General features: G+C 41.7%; 1 protein-coding gene across 5 annotated transcripts in view; it reads right to left on the reverse strand.

The window, feature by feature from the left end:
• Positions 1-11,422, reverse strand: part of PRDM2 (PR/SET domain 2) — a 109,228-nt gene extending 97,806 nt beyond the window's left edge. For 2 of the 5 annotated variants that reach the window (XM_031464103.2, XM_031464102.2), the window contains exon 1: positions 11,329-11,406. The gene's annotated coding sequence lies outside the window, so the exon portion shown is untranslated. Of the gene's footprint in view, positions 1-11,328 lie in introns of all 5 variants that reach the window. The other 3 variants (XM_031464107.2, XM_031464104.2, XM_031464101.2) reach the window with 3 other exon arrangements.
• Between the last annotated feature and the right edge of the window lie 7,138 nt (positions 11,423-18,560).

Here is an 18,560-nt window from a genome sequence, read left to right on the forward strand (position 1 = left end):
TCCTTTGTTCACTCATGCACACGTCATTTCTTTCCAGAGAACAGATGGATCTTAGCACCCTTTTTTTAAGAGTTCACTAGGCACCTACAAGCTTGGACCCTCCTCTCTATCACTTCTAATCCTAATTGCTAAAAATCAGACCCTTATTTTTTTCTCTGTCCCTCTTTACTCACAACATTGTCAAGTTATATCTCTGAAATATTTTTACAATATCAAAAACACTGCAAATCTGACACTGACTTCTCAAATTATATTTTTAAATTAGATTTATTAAACTATATTAAAAACAAGGGATGCTACAAAAAAAGACTGAGATTTTGGCCATCCCTCTCAACAGAAAACCACTGCATTTTGAGCTGGACAACTCTCATGCAGGACTGTCCCTTCCCTTAAGGCCACTTAGCGCTCGCTGCCTTGTGTAATCAAAGCCAGCCATTCTCTCTGATCATTTTGACAATCGAAAATACTACACACATCCCCAGATACCCTCCCAGTGCAGAATCTCTGAACTGCAGTAATCATAGCTGCAATAATAATATATTTTAGAGCAACTATAGACTCTAAAAAGTTGTTACTGGAGTAACTTCCTTAAGATTCCTACAAGGCTGCAAACCCCCATGGGAGTGCTTTCGTATTTCACAACTTTCACATTCCGCGTTGACTTCAACAGCACTGACTTACATACCCCGTTGTCTAACACAGATATCGCGAGGTCTGAGTTTTATCAAATGTGAGAACTTGACGTATTGATTCTATCAGTGTATAGGCAGAGAAGAATCTCTCCATACCTATCACTGAAACTTAACAATTTTATCAAACTGAAAAGAAGCGTTTAATAATTAAGTGACTCCAGTTTTCCAATGGTAAATCATGAAAATTGTAAAATCTTTGGATTTCTCTAACCCAGGCTTATGTCTTAGCTTCTTTTTTGGATTTCTACGCCTGACTAAACATTCTTGACTATGTCTATTTTCCTCCCATTCCACCTTGTTGATATTTTTCAGATAAAGTACATTAGGCAGATATACAAATTTAGAGTGTGTGAATTTTTATCACCAACTATACTTTACTATAGCACACTCTCAGAAAACTAAAAAGAGCTTGACCTTTATTTTACAGATCCAACATTTTAATAATATACATGTACTTAACTTTTCAAGATACTACTTCCAAATTCTAGGACAATCATCCTGATAAATATTTAACTTAATAACATAAAGATGATTTGATTACACACATAGATCAGTATAAATACAGCAACAATAAAATAATTACAGCCTTTATTCAAACACTGGTCCCTCAGAATGTCAAGACAATCTCAACAAAGGTTAAGCTGCTGTCATCTGACATGGAGACCAGAGACTAGAAAATCTAGAGACATGCAGGAAACTTCAGTCCCTGGGTCAGACCAGCCCTGCAGCCCCAGCCATACCTCTACGACCCATCCTCTGCAATAAGACAGATTAATAAAGACAGACACAAACTAACATTAATGCAGTACATATAACACGTTAAATTGTCTAAACTGTCGTGTCAGCCCTTTGTAGACTTGTTAAGCCTACAAAGCTATATGAAAAGCCTTTGAAGAAAAAGCAAGAGGATATTAGTTTAAGTCTGGGAGGAAGGGGAAAGGATTAGGAAAATAATTATTTGATCTGATTTGCATGTTCACCTTAAAGTCACTGACATTATTTTATAATTATTCTTTAGGATCAGTTGAGATGTTTCTGGTCTTGGAAAATAATCAAATTTGTAACATTCTCTTAGAAGTCACTGATATTATTTTATAATTACTTTCTTAGATTACAAACAAATGCCACGTTGTAAAATCAAGACTCAGAAGAAACTAACTTTCTTTTTTTTTTTCTGGTGGGGGAGGTAATTAGTTTTATTTATTTATTTATCATTTTTTTAAATGGAGTTACTGGGAATCAAACCCAGGACCTCATGCATGCTATGTATGTCTCTACCACTGAGCTCTACTCTCCACCCAGAAATGAACTTTTAAGACTTAGAAAGCAACATATAACTTATGAACAAAAAATAAAACAGAAATAAGTAATAATTAGCAAGGTTGTATCAAAATTTAAAAAGTCATAAATACATTGAAAACATGGATTAGACGCCAAAAAAAAAAAAAGTTTAAAAAATACCATTTTGTAAAAGGAATCCTGGACAGTTTATAACTACATAAAAAGTTATTCTAAAACTAATCACTACATAAAGTAGGTCTTTCGTGGTAAATGAACATCAGTGTAGCAAACACAGAGATGATTAAGCTTTTAGAGGAGTAGACATAGTGTGTTTAGCACTGATCTTAACTTTCTCTGACCAAAATATTCCTGCAAATCCAGAAACTTCTAGAAAAAAAATATCTAAACTATGCCAACTTCTTAAAAGCAGTTTTTACTAACAAACACAGCTAATGTACTCACCATATAAAACTACCACTCATAATTCCTGCCAGAAGAATGGAATCACCAAGTTACAATCTATAAATTCTAGATATCAATATGAAAACATTTAGTATCTACTCGGAGTAAGCAAAAGCACATAATACATAAACATTGACTCTGCCTAGGAATTTGCTAAATGAAAAACCATTCATTTTCCTTTTCTAAAATAATAAACACAATTTCACAAGAATAATCATCCAGAACATCTAGCTTCACACTTTCACACTAAAAAATATACCCCCAATTTTCCTTTTAAAAGGCAGACTACATTAGCCAATTAAATAAGCTAAAGTGAAAAAAATCAAGCCTGGTATATTTATCATTTTAAGAATAAGGAGAGAGAGAGAGAGAGAAAGAGTGTGTGTGTGTGTGTGTGTGTGTGTGTGTGTGTGTGTGTGTGTGTGTGTGTGTGTGTGTGTGTGTGTGTGTGTAGAGAAAGAGGCTGAGAATACAGCAAACATTTGATAATTCTTTGGTAAATGGTAGGGTGTGAACTCTTATGGCTTCAAACTGTTCATGTCTCTCACCCTCTAGAACCATTTCTACCGGCCAATAATATAACAAAGAGTATCACACAGAGGAATTTCCCTACCTAAAGTGTATAAAGAGATACAAAGAATAGAATGCTCATAAATAAATCAGTAATTTCTCCCATTGCCATAAATCAGTTTCTTCAATGAGGCCCAGAATACCAGATAATATCCCAGGGCCTCATTCCCCAAATTCATAGAGCAGAGTGTCCTGATACCAACCTTAAACAAGGAAGAGTTTAGAGAATTTACCCCAGGTGGGAGAATTCGATATTGACAACACAGTTTCCACAGAAGTGAGGGGAAAACCAGACGGTCTGCTGTTGTGAATGGCTTTAAAGCCACAGGGCTCCAATGAGACAATGAAGCTGATTAGAGCTTATGTTTGAAATATCTAAGTTATACATACACCACAGGAGAACGTTAAACAAGAGACCAGCAGATAAACTAGGAGAGTAATATAAATCCAAATGTAGATTATGGCCCTCTAGGGTTTTCCCTCCCCTAGACTCTCTCTCCTTTACTGGGGTGGGGAGGAGATTAAAGAGGAATTTTTCAAAAATATTGCTCCAAGCATCCACTAATAAAGAGTTAGTTTAGCAATAAATGTGTAGGAATTGCTGATCACGTATCATGTACGTGGTTCACGTTATGGACGGCTACTATAACACGTCCTCTTATTCTTTTGACTAAATGTATATATCTATGTCATTATATTACACTGAACATGTAATTTATTACATCACAAATCTCAGGTTTTGTTTAGGGTTTCTATAATAATTCCCACTAACCCTACAATTAAAAATACCCAGTTTCTCTAAAGAAATTAAAACATTATTACTCTCACTGTAACAGTAGGATATTCCTCCCCATGGTACTAAAAACAAAAGAATCATTGTCAATTTTCCTGGATAAAGTTAACTCCATCCAGTCAAAATACCCTTGAATTTAAAGTCAATTTCCTTAAAAAAAAAAAAAAAGTTAATTTCCTTATATTCAAGACTAATTGCCAAAAAATATAGATACAAAAGTCCACATGAAAAGGTAGGTGGGTAAGAACACAAATGCTTTCCAGCCAGTCCCTTCTGTCTGATGAGAACTGTGCAGATTGAAGGTTATTATTACAACTCCCATCTCTCCCAGGAAAAATACAACTTAACCAACTATTGACTGTATATTCTGCAAAACAGCATTAAAATTATAAAAGTTCCTATAAAACGATGCTTTTTCTAACTTTTCCCTGTTAGATGTGTAAAAACTTTTAATTATTATAAAAGGAAAATTAAGTCAATTCTTTCCTAACACTCAAATGTCAAGCTTCCTACTCAAACACAAAATTTCTAAAGCAAGGTGCCACATGATAGTTCATTTCACAATTTCCAAAATAAAATGAATTCTCAGTTGACCCCTTTGAGTTAGTGTTTTTCCACTGGAGTTGCAAATGCAGAGGTTGCTTCTGTGTTTAAACATTTAAAATTGAAGAGATTTTCTGGAACCCTGCAAAATACTTCTGAATTTCCTGTAAAGGAGCAGAAAGCTTCAGTAAGGTGACACACCAGTCCTCTCATTTTCTCACATCCTGAGCATTAATACAGTCACCTTACAGGCTCCTACAGGCTCAGAGCTTTATTGGTTTCTCCTACATGGCGAAATACACAGGAAAACTCATCTTCCACAAACCACACGTAAATGACAAGGAGGTTTCTGAAATTCAGAAGTGAACAACCTAAAGCAAAACGAGTTACATCAGATGGAGCGACCAGTAAACTGTATTTCGCTAAGATGCGCCGGGCACATACAACCCTACCGGATTCTAGAGGTCTTCTCCCAAGAGTTAATTTGGTAGGGAGTGACTCTTCTAGTCTAAATAAAATCTGAGGTTTGGAGTCTATCATCTAGATACATAACTACTTCTGTCCTTAAGAGCATTTTAAAATAACAGCAACACCTACTGTTTGCAGAGCAATGTTTGTGTCCTCTCTACAGTTTAAGAAGCTCTTGTACATACATGAGTCTTTATTGTTTAAAGTATGTTTCCTCAAAATAAACTACTTGTGGTTCTTGTTTCAAGATAAAGAGAAATGCCTCCCCATTGATGATATAAAGGGTGAAGGACTAGCCCTTGGTGCTAGCCGCTGTAGTAAGCCCAAGAGTGTGACTCAAATGAGGGTCTGTGCAGAGCAGTTATAGACTAGATGGGACAGTTCTAGGGGGTGGTGAGTTCCAGGTTAAAAGTAACCTTGACCTGTGGGTAATGTTCCCCAGATAGTAGTGAAGGAGGAGTTACGATCCCACCCAGCCTCCCTCCTGACCCACTCCAAAAGCCCTGAGGATCTTTAGAGAAAGATGGAAGACAAGACAGAACACTTAAAAGCAGAGCCCGAGAACACATGCAGGCAGGAGGCCGCGGAAAGAGCCTGCTCTCAGGACTACCCATCAGGAAGGCAGTGTTGGCCACCTGGGGTGGGCAACTTCCCCACAAGGAGCTTCTGACTGAGAAGTGCCACAAACAAAACAATGTCTAATAGTTTAGGAAGATTAAACTGGCAGGAAAGAGTGAGGTAGGAGAGGAAAGGGCAGCCAGAAAAGACTGGGGCCAGGCAAGCTAGTTAAGAATCTGGATGATAAGCGATAAAGGTTTGAAACACTGATGAAAGCTAAAAAGAAACAAAAAATACGACCAGCACTGCAGAGGAAGAATGAACAGAATGTGTTTTCTAACTGAACAGGAGGTAAAAAGAGATGGTGAAGATGAGTTCAAAATTTGGAATGTGACTGACAAGAAAAATGATTGCATTTTAAAGACAAAGCAGCCGGGAGTAGGGGTGGTATTCAAGTGCAGGGCGGTGAGCTCCATTTTAGAGACTCTGAGGAGAGACCAGACATCCCTGGAAAGCAGCACCCATCAAATAGGGGGGAAAAGGCCCCAACACAGACTGTCTTCAAGGCAGGGGATAGGGATTTAGAAATCTCCAGCCACAAGGGGGTGCCTCCGGACAGAGGAAATCTCCAGGGGAAAAAACACCCAGAGAGAAGAGGAAAAGCCGAAGGATGTGGCTTTGTGAACGCCATGGAAGAAAGTAAAAAGGAGTCACCTCCTCCGCCAAGCTCGGTGCAGGGAGGATAGGGCAGGCCAAAAACCTGCAGGACTCACAGGTAACTTGGAAGGGCTTCCCTTGACAATACATATGCCATGTTATCCCTCCATACCTATTACATTAAGAAAAATATCTAAGAAAAATGCTATTAATGTTTGTGAAAAACCTAAAGTATCTCAAATGGCTCATATGTTCATCTGTCTGCTTAAAACATCCCAGTGTAAGACGTAAGTAATCACTGTCCCCATTTTTCAAATAGGAAGAGAGGACAGCTGTCCTACCCCAACCACTACCGGAAATAAGGAGGTCTCTGCACCTGATCTGTGATGGAGTTTATTCTGCATATTGAGGCAGCACTCAAGTATAATTACCAGGGGATCGCACCGACACAGTATTTACCTCCCAAAACAAGAGAACTGGCCAGCTCAATAACCTCTAACAAGAGGTAACAGAGCTTCCCAACGAAGAATCTAATTTATCCTGAGTCCTTCTTTCTTAAAATTCTACTTTTAGATGTACTTTAAAATTAGGCCTTTTCAGAATTATAGCAAAGTCTCCCTAAAATAAGCCTCTCAGAAGGGGAAATATTTAGAATCCCATTTTTATACTGATATTCCAAGTTACGCTTAATTTATCCTGTCTTAGAAGGTCTTGTGTAAATCATGGGATGCCTACTTTAGTATATAAGGGTTTGGTGAATCTCACAATACTTTTCAAATTTTGATGGCATTATTTAAATTACTCAGAAATGCCACAGAATTTTCCCACCAGAGTTTAAAGTAGTCTTTGTAGAACTACTTTTAAACACATGCAAAATCTGTAGGTTTTACCAATTTCCAGACAGGCTGCCCTCCGTAATCAAACTAACAGTTGCACTTAGCTTTACATATTTCAGGCACTGCTGTGCCAAGAAGTAATTTAGCTCTTTCATAGCAAAACCTATCATATGATTTATTGCAAGAGCTACAAAATATTTTTTTCAGCAAAATGGCTGGCAAATATATAAGTATTCAGTGAACCTCCTTTATTACATGTTTCAAAGGACTAATAAATGAAAACACAGCAGAGGTCTGACATAAACCAAGACTCTAAGAATAAATACTATATGGTACTGCGAAAAATATTGTAAGAGTATTTCACTCCAAATGGACCAGATTTATTACATACAATAACTCTTAACTCATGCTTCAGGGAAGTAGGGTGGGGAATGAAAGGCATTCTCTTTAAGAAAGAATACTTAAATGACACATGCATTCATTCCAGTGAATGAATGTGATTCTGTACATTCAGATATCCTGCAGTTCAGAAAACCACCCCATTACCAAATGTGGTCCAACAGCACATCTCTTTTTTCATGTTTTATCAGTAGGTTCTAACTTACCTATCAAAGATTACTTTTGCCACAATAAAAACTCAATCTATATTATCTATTCTTTTAAAGAATTCAAATAAAGATTTGACAACCTATACTTTTTTCCTCCAGGGGAAGTTGCATGTTTGCCATGAAGATCAATAACCTACTTTAAATTATAAAGTAGTAAGTTAAAGTTAGCTAAGCACTTCAAAAGTAAACTTTATTTCCTCAGGACAAATTTATCACTTTCAATGCATAACCTTGAATTGGTTGTTTAAAAAAAGGGGGGGGGGGAGGATTTTAGAAAAATTAATCAGGCTGCCACCGTCAGTCTTCAAGGGGTTGATGCACTTAGTCTCATTTTCTGGGAGAAAAGACCATTGTTTCTGTGCTATTCAGTGTAATAGACCACAAGCTTAAATTATTCACCATGCATCAATTCTATGCAAATTTATTTAAAGTTCATAATAATTTAATCTACACACTGGGAATGTTGATCTTACGTCATGAAAAATTCCTCCAGTCTCCAGTTACCTGCGTGCTTTATCTCCTGCCATGGAAGGGATGGACGCCAAGGCAAAACTGCTGAAAGTGACCATTTAATAACGTCATAAAACCACACTTGGGAAAGAACTCCCACGGGCTAGTAAGTCTGGTGTCTGGCTTCAAGGGGGACCTCACATAAACCCTACAGTACACTCTTACACTTTTTTTGACTAAAGAGATTCCATAAACTGCTTCAATGATTCAATCATCTAGTCAAATGGACCTTCCTTTAATGTAGCGGCTGAGAACTGGGGCAATTTTGCCCCCCAAGGGACATCTGGCAATGTCTGGAGACCATCGTTTGTCACAACATGGGGGAAGAACTACTGGTATATGGTGGGTAGAGGCCAGGGATGCTGCCAAATATCCTACAATGTACAGGACAGCTCCCACAACCAAGAATTATCCAGCCCCAAACATCAATCATGATAAGGTTAAGAAACCCTGCTTTAATGGAACCCAAGTACTGCCTTCAGTCGCTCTACAATGATGATTTTATCGGCTATAACTATAAACTTCTAACTTCAAAAAGAGAGCACCAGAATAGTACCCCAAACCTCTAACCAAGTGCTAGGAAGACTGACAGCATAACTGATGGGCTCCAGGCAAATCGCACAGCCCTGGACACGGGCAGTACAGTCAGCACAAGTCACTGCCGGGTTAAGTCCCCGCCATCGGGAAACTCCCTGGATCTACACATCTGCCACGTAAGTCTGACAATTTCCCCCCACTGCCCACCTCCTCCCTTCTCACTCCCCACTACGGAGTTTTCTAGTGCAGCCCACAGGCTTTTTATCTTTTGCACTGGTATTAAAAATAGCATGAAAAGCAAGTCAGAAGACATGAAAATAGTAAATAACCTAAGGTGCTTTCCATCCCGGAAAGTCTATGATTTAACAAGACTTAAAAGGTTTGTAAATCATATCTGGAACTTAAAAAGAGATTGGCAGCTTAAAGAAACATACCAATGAATAAATAAACATCTAACGTAAAATAATCATCAAAAGAATATTCGTGCAGATGTATGTATGTAACTGCACAGACTCGGCTGAAGGAGGTGAATAAAAGGGAGCTGAAACTGAGTGCTGCTTCTCAAAACAGCATCAGCAGGAAAAATGTGTATTTAGAGGCTAAAAAACAGAATTTACATTTCCACACATCTTAGAAGATTAGAGAATTTCACAATTCACGACAGACAAGCCTTTTAAACAAATCTCAGTGAAAAAAAAAGCTCACGCTATAGAAACCTTACTGATCAATACGGAATTGATAAATAAATCATGACCCATCCATATATGACAAGGCCATTAAAAATCATACTGACCAAGATTCCATGGCATGGATATATGTTCACAATATCATAAGGGAAGACAAATTAAAAATCATATATAGATATCAAGCCTGTAGAAAATGTACATATTTAGAACTGAATAAAAATACACAAGGAAAGAAACATACACGGAGAGAGGCAGGAAGGAAGAGGAGGTCTGTCAAAACGTTCGCAGTGGTTGTCTGAGCAGTGGGAAGGGTACGGCTGATTTCTACTCCTTGTGTTTTTTCCTCTCTTTTCAAATTGTCTTACCGTGAGAATCTCTTGTTAGGTTCCATACTTACAGAAACTAACACATTATTATAAATTTAAACTGTATTGTTTCAGGAACTGTCCATAAAATGAGGGACAAACAAACGTGAATATGCCAACTTTTTAATTAAAGATACCACCTGCAGAATCAACAAAAGCGAATCTCTATTGGGCGTTATGACGACGTGCCTGGCACTTTCCTAAGCACTTCAAATGTATTAACTTATTTAAACCAAACAAAAAAACGTGTAAAAAAAGAAAAAAAAAACAAAACTGGAATACCAGAAGCTGGGAACAAATGTCAGTCCCACTATGAATTTCAATCTCAGTTTCCATCACTTGAAATGAGGGAGTTGGATGGTTTTTAAAGGTCTTCTCAAGGCTATACTGAGATTCTGCGTGTAAAAGAATGGGGTCAAGTGAGTGTTTTTGAGGAAGCTTCTAGAGAATGAAAAGGCAGCTTCATGCTATTTCAAAAACAAAACCCTACTAAAAAGGAACATACGATTATGTCAGTTCCTCCTCCTTTACATTCGGCCGCCAAATTTCTAACATGCTAAAAAAAGAAAAAATTGTAAAGGCCTACATTTCCCTCAGTACTTCACGCAGCTGATCAAACCAAGATGAAGTGAAGTCTGTTTTCTTAACTAAGAGAATCAATGGGAGGTTTCGTTTGTTGTTAAACACTAAGGTTGCTTTTACCAATGAATCTGTAGTAAACAAAAACTTTACGAAATATTCTAACGGCCCTCTGGTGGAACCATTTTTAGGGTCTGATCAGAGAGATCTAAAGACCTGCTGGGATTCACCAAAAGGTGTTCCACTTCTGAAATAAACCCAAAACATCAGTACAACGCCTAATGAAAGAGGGGCCAGCATAAATGTCCTGGGGGGGGGGGGGGGGTACAGCTGCGTAGCGGAGGGGATTTGGGCTCCCGGGTGGGATGTGGGATTGTTCCCGCAGCTCAGGGCCCCGACAGAGGGCGGCCAGTCGCGGCTCGGTGGTTCACGCGTGGGTCGGGAGGAGCCAGGGATGCGCGGGGATGACACTGACCTGTGAGGTCCACTCCGTGGCTCACTTAACCACCATCAAAAATAGATTCGTGGATATCCTTGGTTACAAAATGAGTAACAGATAAGTGTACATCTGTTAAAAACAAAAACACCGGTGGGTCTATGATGGGATTATCGAGGGAGACCATCTCCAGGTTTAAACCGCACAGAAACTATTTAGGAAACACAAAGACGCGAGGCACAAAACAAATTAAGAATGCAAGTGTGAAAGACACATTCGGTTGGAACACACAAAAAAAGAAAAGCCAAACGACCTGAAATTGGAACGGCCCCGGGGCCCCGCGGGCGCCCTCGCTGTCCCGGGACCCGGGTCCCGCCGGGGTCGCAGCCGCCCCGCAGCCCACACGCGCCCTCCCCGCGGGGCGCGCGGCAAACCAAAGGCGACAAAGCGGACCCGACAACTTCACGGCGCCGGGCCCCAAGGCCGGGCCGGGGTGCTGAGCGCCGGAGGGACGGACCCCGGGCCACCTCCCGGCCACCGGCGGTCCGCGCCTCGTTCCGGGGCTCCCGCGGGCGCGGGACGCCGAGACCTCGGAGGGGGCGCGCCCGCCGGCCCGCCTGGCCCTTAGCGCCGGTGCCCGGCGCGGCGCCTCCGTCGCCGCCGCCGCCGTCTCCTCGCTCCTCGCGGGCAGGGACGGGCGTCCCGGCGCCGAGCCCGCCGCCGTCCCAGAAGCCACCCGCCCCTCACCTGCGCCCGCCGCGCCCCGCGCCTCAGAGCTCCGAGAGCCGCCGCCCGAGCCGCCGCCGCCGCTCCGCCCGCACCGGCGCCCGCGGCCGCGCCGCCGCCATCTTGGCTCCGGTCGGAAGTGACGTCGGGCGGCGCCGGCCGCGGAGCCTCCGGGACCCGCACCGCCAGCGCCGTCGCCTAGGGCCGCGACCCCCTGCCGCGCAGATCCCGACGCGTCGCCGCCCCAGGGCCCCGACCCGGGCCGCACGCGCCCGACGGCCCGGGCTGCGCTGCCTCGGACGCGCGTTCGCCCCGGGGCCCCGACCTCGGTTCTCGCGGGCTCCGACGACCCCAGGCCGCTCGCGCCCCGACGCGCGGCCGCCGGAACGGCTCGCGCTGGCCCCGCCGCCCTCGCAGGGACCCTGCGGACCCCGCGGCCAGCGCCCGCGGTCCGCCACCACCAGTCTGTCCACACCAAAGGGTTGCAATTCTGTGCAATCGAAAGTTACTACAGAAATCCACAGCCTTTAATAAAAGGCGGAGGGGGGAGGGAAAATGGGTTCATCGCTAGGTCTCTGTCAAAGTGGTAAACATAGACCCAGTCCTTTGCTCGTCTCTGAGGGACCAGTCCAGCCTCACCCCCAAAAGATCAAGCTCCAAGATGCAGCTGGGAGTTTGTTTTTGCTCCTTCATTACAAATGAGTATCTCCTGCCTGCCGACAAAGTATCTCGCACTGTGCTACGTGCGGAGGCTACAGCACGGAACATGACATTGGCCTTGGCCTCGTGGAACTTACTATTTACAAACGAGAAAGCAAACAGACAGCTTAGGTGACGAGGAATAAATGCGCTCATAGAACACGTGTTGGAGATGTCTAGTAGACATCCAAGGAGCAACGTCTATCAGACATCCAGCAGGCAGTCGGCAAGGAGTCCGAAGTCGGGGAGAGTGGCGCAGGCTGGAGATGGGATAGAAAGTTGGGAGTTACCGCATATGGGTAGAATTTAAAGACATGACCACTTCAAGATAAAGCCCTGAGAATGAAATCAGGAAGAATCTAAATGAAATGACGTTAGGCTATGTGGAAAGGACCCACCCTAAGGAGGAGACATACTAAATTAGAGGCAGGGACGCTTTGGAAACTTGAAGGAGCACACAAATCCGTTTATGTAACTAGGGTATAATAATCTTCTTGTAAAGGGATGATGCTTTAGCTAACCACCTAGGTATAGTGAACAAATGAAGGTAACCTCCTTAGAGTGAATTTTATCACGTTCTTAAAAAGTGACAGGGTCAGCACAGAGCCTAAGAAAGAAAGAAATCAAACCTCAAGCATTTGCTTATTTCTTCCACTGATATTCAAGGGAGAGGGGCCCTAGATCTAAGAGATACTTGTGTGCATGTCAATAAAATAGTGTACTCAGCTGTGGGTCAGAGCAGACATCAGACTTTCCCATCTCTTACCTAGATCAGTGCCTCCCAGTGTAATCCGTGCTTCAAAATAATCTAGAGTATCTGGAAAAAAAAAAAAAGTGAAGGAGACGCCACTGTTCAATCCACAATCAAAACACCAACATACAAGTAAAAAAAATTAAAGAAAAGCTATGTGCTATCTGGCATTCAATAGACTGCAAAGGAAAATAAAGGAACATTAAGTTGGAACTAACACAGTGAATCAGAACATACACTAGATAGTATCATGCGGAGGTGGTTGGCAGAGGGGTCAGTGGTGCTGCTCCCCGTCATTAATCCAGAATGACTGGGTGTTTTAGTTTCCTGTGGCTCTCACAACAAATTACTGCAAACTGGGTGGCTTAGAGCGCCAGAAGTGTATTCTCCCACAGTTCTAGAGGCCCAGAGTCCAAAATCAGTATCACTGGGCCAAAATCAAGGCATCAGCAGGACCACACTCCCTCTGGAGGTTCTGGAAGAGCATCACTCCTTGCCTCTTCCAGCTTCTGGTGGCTGCCAGCTTTCCTAGGCTTGTGGCTACCTCGGTCTTCAAGGTCAGCATCTTTAAGTCTCTCTCTGCTCCATCACCTTCTCCTCTGTGTGTGGTCAGATTTCCCTCTGCCTTCCTCTTCTCAGGATACATGTGATTGCATTTGGGACCCACCCAGGTAATTCAAGTTCATCTCCTCATCTCAAGATCCTTCCCTTAATCACATCTGCGAAGACCTTTTTCAGTATGCGGACAAGGACAAGGACATATCTTTGTGGGCCATTATTTAGCCTGCCTGGGTATATCCTCAGCACTCGAAATCCATCCCCCTTAATCCGTCATCATGTATTTTTTAAGCTGCATATTTTCCTTAATTTTTTTCTATGTTTCAAGCTGTGCCACTTCTCAGGATGAATAATTATATGTATTTATCAATTTAATCCAAAAAAGATATGACCTACTGATAATACAGTGTAACTTCATGAATGTTTATTATCTGTCTGATCTGCTAAATATTACTCTTTTGTCTCTTTGAAAAGGCGAAATATATTGCTAAAGGATGAGGGAAGGAATTTGAGACATTTCATCACATCTCATGGGTCATTTTCTGTATTAGGGGATGGACCTATAAATAGCACTCTGTGTAGATCTACAACATGAGTGAAACTCCGCTCTGCACAGATACCTCTCACGCAGGTCCCGACTGGTTTCGTACCTTGGCATGTGGTACCATTACAGAGGGCCATCTTCATCATTCATCATCACAGGACCCAGAGCAGTGTCTGGCATAGAACAAAGACTAGATAGATATTTTTAATGTGAGAAAAGTCTCCCTGCCTCTTCTGATGTGGCTGGATTTGAGCAAATATGTGTGGACCAAAGATTCTATACATTCCAAAGACAGCATATGGTTACAATAGGAACCACAGAGCGTTCAGCCAGGAGACCTAGAGCATTGCCCCTAGAAAGATGAAAGATTTTACAACCAAGATGAAAGAATTTACAACACACTGTCAATAGAAAAGCAAGTCGACTCAAAATTCCCGGAATGATAATGATACTGACTTTCCACGGGCTTCCAGTCTAGGCGGTTTACACGGACTGTCTCATTCACCCTCTTAGCAGCCTCCTGTGACAGGCACTGCCTGCATTTTACAGATGAAGAAATGGAGGCCGGGAAAGCTTAGTTAGTAACACAACCGGGCTTTGAACCTAGACAGTTTAGCTCCCTGGTAAGCTGCAGGCTTAACAAGTACACTCCTCCTGACCCCCCAACCCCCACCCTGCGGTCCCTCTCCCAACACACACATACAGAGAAAAGCCTGAGAACTGGTACAGGAAACTGCCACTACCTGCTCTCAACTAGTTATTCCTCAATCGAGATAACTAGGGTAGGAACTGGGAAGGATTTTTTAAAATATCTGCGTAGAGCAACCATTCTAAATACTCTCCCTGGACCCTCAGGCAAGAACATATCATGGTTGGGGGAAAGGGATGAGTATCCAAGGGCAACCACATCAAATGAAATCCTGTTTTGTTCAAATAACACATCACTTAAAAAAAAAAAAAACACTGAGCCCCCTTTCCTCACGACTGCAAGTTGTTTTGACTGAGATCCAGGAACTCTTCTCCCAGTTTCTCCACCTCGTCCCCCACCCCACTCACCGTCACTCTGCCACATCATTGACCCAAGCAAAGAATGACATCTGAGCAAGCACACCAGCAAGCAGAAGATTTGACACTTGGATTCTGGGTTCTGATTAAAGATAAAGAAATTCAAAGACTGAAACTCTGGGACTGAAGATACAACTTATTGCATGATGAACACTTTTGAGGACACTGTCTAGTTTCACAAAAACTTCTGCAACCTCCAAACCTATGGAGGAATCTTAGCAGTAGCGAGACTGAATGACAAGAAGGGGAAAGGAGGGACCCTTTACTGAGTGCCAGTCTGCCCCAGCACTTTATCCCACGTTCTCATGTAATCCTCACAACAGCAACAACCGTGGCTGCTGTTCTCCATGGAGAAGCAGAAGCTCAGATTGTGAGGGCACATCTGGTGAGTGCCAGAGGCAGGATTCGAGAACACCACCAATGTCAAAGTACATGACCTGTCTGCTGGCCACATTGCTTCCCAGTCATCAGTGTGTTATTAGCACTACACTCTCCAGGCACCAGGGAGAACACAAAGGGACAAAAGACACCAGCCGCACTCTAAGAGCTTAGGGTCTAGTGGAGCAGACTGGACTTGCTCACAAAAGCACAGCAGAGCACAGGGTTAGACAAGAGCGGCATCCTTATGTCCCTTGTGTCCCCATGTGCTCCATGAGTGTTTGCTCCTTACTCCGTTTTTTTTTTTTTTTAATATTACCTCAAGACAACCTCCTGAATAGGAGAAAATATATTTGATAAAGGGTTAGTATTCAAAATATATAAAGAACTCATACAACTCAATAGGAAAAAAAACCCCAAACAATCCAGTTTTTAAAAAGGCAGAGGATCTGAATAGATATTTTTCCAAAGAAGACATACAGATGGCCAACAGGCACATGAAAAGATGCTCAACATCATTACTCATTAGGGAAATGCAAATCAAAGCCATAATGAAATATCACTTCACACCTGTTAGAATGGCCATTATAAGAAAGAAAGAAAGGAAGGAAGGAAGGAAGGAAGAAAGGAAGAAAGAAAGAACAAGTGTTGGCAAGGATGTGGAGAAAAGTGCACTGTTGGTAGGGATGTAAATTAATGCAGCCACTATGGAAAACCATATGGAGGTGCCTCAGAAATTAAAAATAATACTATCATATACGTGATCCAGCAATTCCACTTCTGGATATTTATCTAAGAAAATTAAAACACTAACTCAAAAAGATATATGCATCCCCATGTTCATGGCAGCATTATTTACAATAACCAGGGTATGAAAACAACCTAAGTGTGCATTAATGGATGAATGGATAGTGGACATATACATTACATAAAATATATATGTATATTTATATATGCACATATAATATATGTAATTAGTATATGTATAATTAAATACTATTCAGTCATAAAAAAGAATGAAATCTTTTATTTGCAACAACATGGATGGACATTGAGGGCATTATATGAAGTGAAATAAGTCTGAAAAAAAAGCAAATACTGTATGATCTCACTTATCTGTGGAATCTAAACAAACAAACAAACAAAAGCCAAGCTCAAGGATCCAGAAAACAGACTGGTGGTTGTCAGAAGTGAGGTGATGAGGGATGGATGAAATGGGTGAAGGAGGTCAAAGGTACAAACTTCCAGTTATTAAATAAGTAAGTCATTGGGATGTAATGTACAGCATGACAACTATAGTTAATTATACTATATTCCATATTTGAAAGTTGCTAAGAGTAAAACCTGAAAATTCTCATCACAAGGAAAAAAAAGTCTGTATGTATAGTGATGGATGTTAACCAGAGTTATTGTGATGATCATATATATACAGAGAGAAAGAGAGAGAGAGAGAAACAGGAAGAATTATTATTTTTTTAAAAAGGAGAGGTGTTGGGGAGAGTCTGGACAAAAGTGAATGGATTAGCATTTTACACAGTTATGGTTTGTCTAGCAGCCTTTTCTGCACTGGAACAACAACAAATAAAGAATCATGTAGAAAGAAGGAAGAGAAAGAAAACTTGCTCTAAGACGCTAACATTTCTAACCAATTCAAATTTATGACCCCCAAAATAAATTCCATTCTTATTCCAACCCATAAGAATAATCAGAGCACTGTTTCTCGGGTTTTTTCCATCACACTTCTAATACTACATTTTTAGAACCAAGCACATTAATAAATCTGTTTAAAAGTTCGGAATTTCCCACACAGATGTCCCTAAGGAGCAGCATTCACTCCTATTTCAGAACCACTGGTGGAACAAGCTCAAAGGCCAGTGCAGTTCTGTTCTGGAGAATACAAAGGGAAGTTTATTAAAGACTTCATCTTCCTTGAAGGCAGAATTAATTCACTAACACACCGCCATGAGAGCATGAATAAAACATATAGGTTGGCAACAAAGACATAAAGTGAAAATATTTTTCAGCAGGAAACAGCAAGCAGCCTGAGAAGGAACAGAAGATAAATCAGGTAGAGAAATATGCAGATAGAGCAGAGGTGGTGAAGTCTCAGTCTGCATTTGCTTCCCCAGATCCGAAGCTCCTGTCCCTTCACTGGGCATCTGTGGACAGGATGGCCCATCCTCCCTACCCAGACAGCACTCATTCAGCATCGATGTGAGCCGCGTGTGACACAAGTCCCCACTTCTCACCGGCTACACCTACGTTCTGGAGAAGCTTTGCTCTCTGTTCTCAACCTTGATTTTTGTCTAGAATTCACTCATCACCCTTGCTCTCCTCTATCGAGATTTTGCCTCTCAGAAGCAAGCATTTTGATGAAATCTTCCCTGAGGGCTTATATTAGATTCGTATGGCTGCTTTAAAAAGGTACCACAAACTGGATGGCTTAAGACAACAGAAATTTATTCTCTCATAATTCTGAAATCAAAGGGTTCCTTGTGGGGGCTCTAAAGGGCAATCTGTTCCACGGCTCTGTCCCAGATGCTGGTGGTCGCCTTGACCTTCCTTGGGGACTTGGGGACACATCTCTCCAAACTGTCTTCACATGGCCATCTTCCCTGAGTCTATCTGTGCCTCACATGGTCTTCTAATGGGAATACCAGTCATTGGATTTAAATCCAGTACAACCTCATCTTAACCAATTACATCTGCAAAGACAGTATTTCCGAATAAGATCACATTCTGAGGTTCCTGGTAGACGTGAATTTGAGGGGAGGGACACTATTTCACCCAATACAGGAGTAGCGCCCGCATTGGTGGTTTCATTTTTATATGAATTCCTACATAAACACCATCAGCAATTAATCAAATGCTCTGGCCCACTGTGGTGGGACCGCATATGTATATTTTAAGTCCCAAACATATTCTATGCCCCTTGAGAGTGAAAACAGAGTTGTCCTTGCCTGAATTATCCAAACAGTGGTTAAGTACAAGTGTTCCCTCAATCAATATTACAGATTGATAAAGACCTTGTAGATTTATAATTTAAATGCAGCCTGTGAAACAGAAGCATATTGGCCGTAGCTTAGCAAGAACTATAGGCCTGCACTCTGAATTCACTTTTCATCCAATTTACCTTGATTGTTTCCCTCCTCCGCCCCTCCCAAACATTCAAATTTGTTGTCATCACCAGATTCTTTGGCTAACAATAGAAATAATGATACCTGTCCAGAGCCTCCCAGACAGGTTCAGAAGGCATGG

The sequence above is a fragment of the Camelus dromedarius genome, chromosome 14 (genome assembly GCF_036321535.1).
Source record: "Camelus dromedarius isolate mCamDro1 chromosome 14, mCamDro1.pat, whole genome shotgun sequence".
In the NCBI taxonomy this organism is placed as follows: domain Eukaryota; kingdom Metazoa; phylum Chordata; class Mammalia; order Artiodactyla; family Camelidae; genus Camelus; species Camelus dromedarius.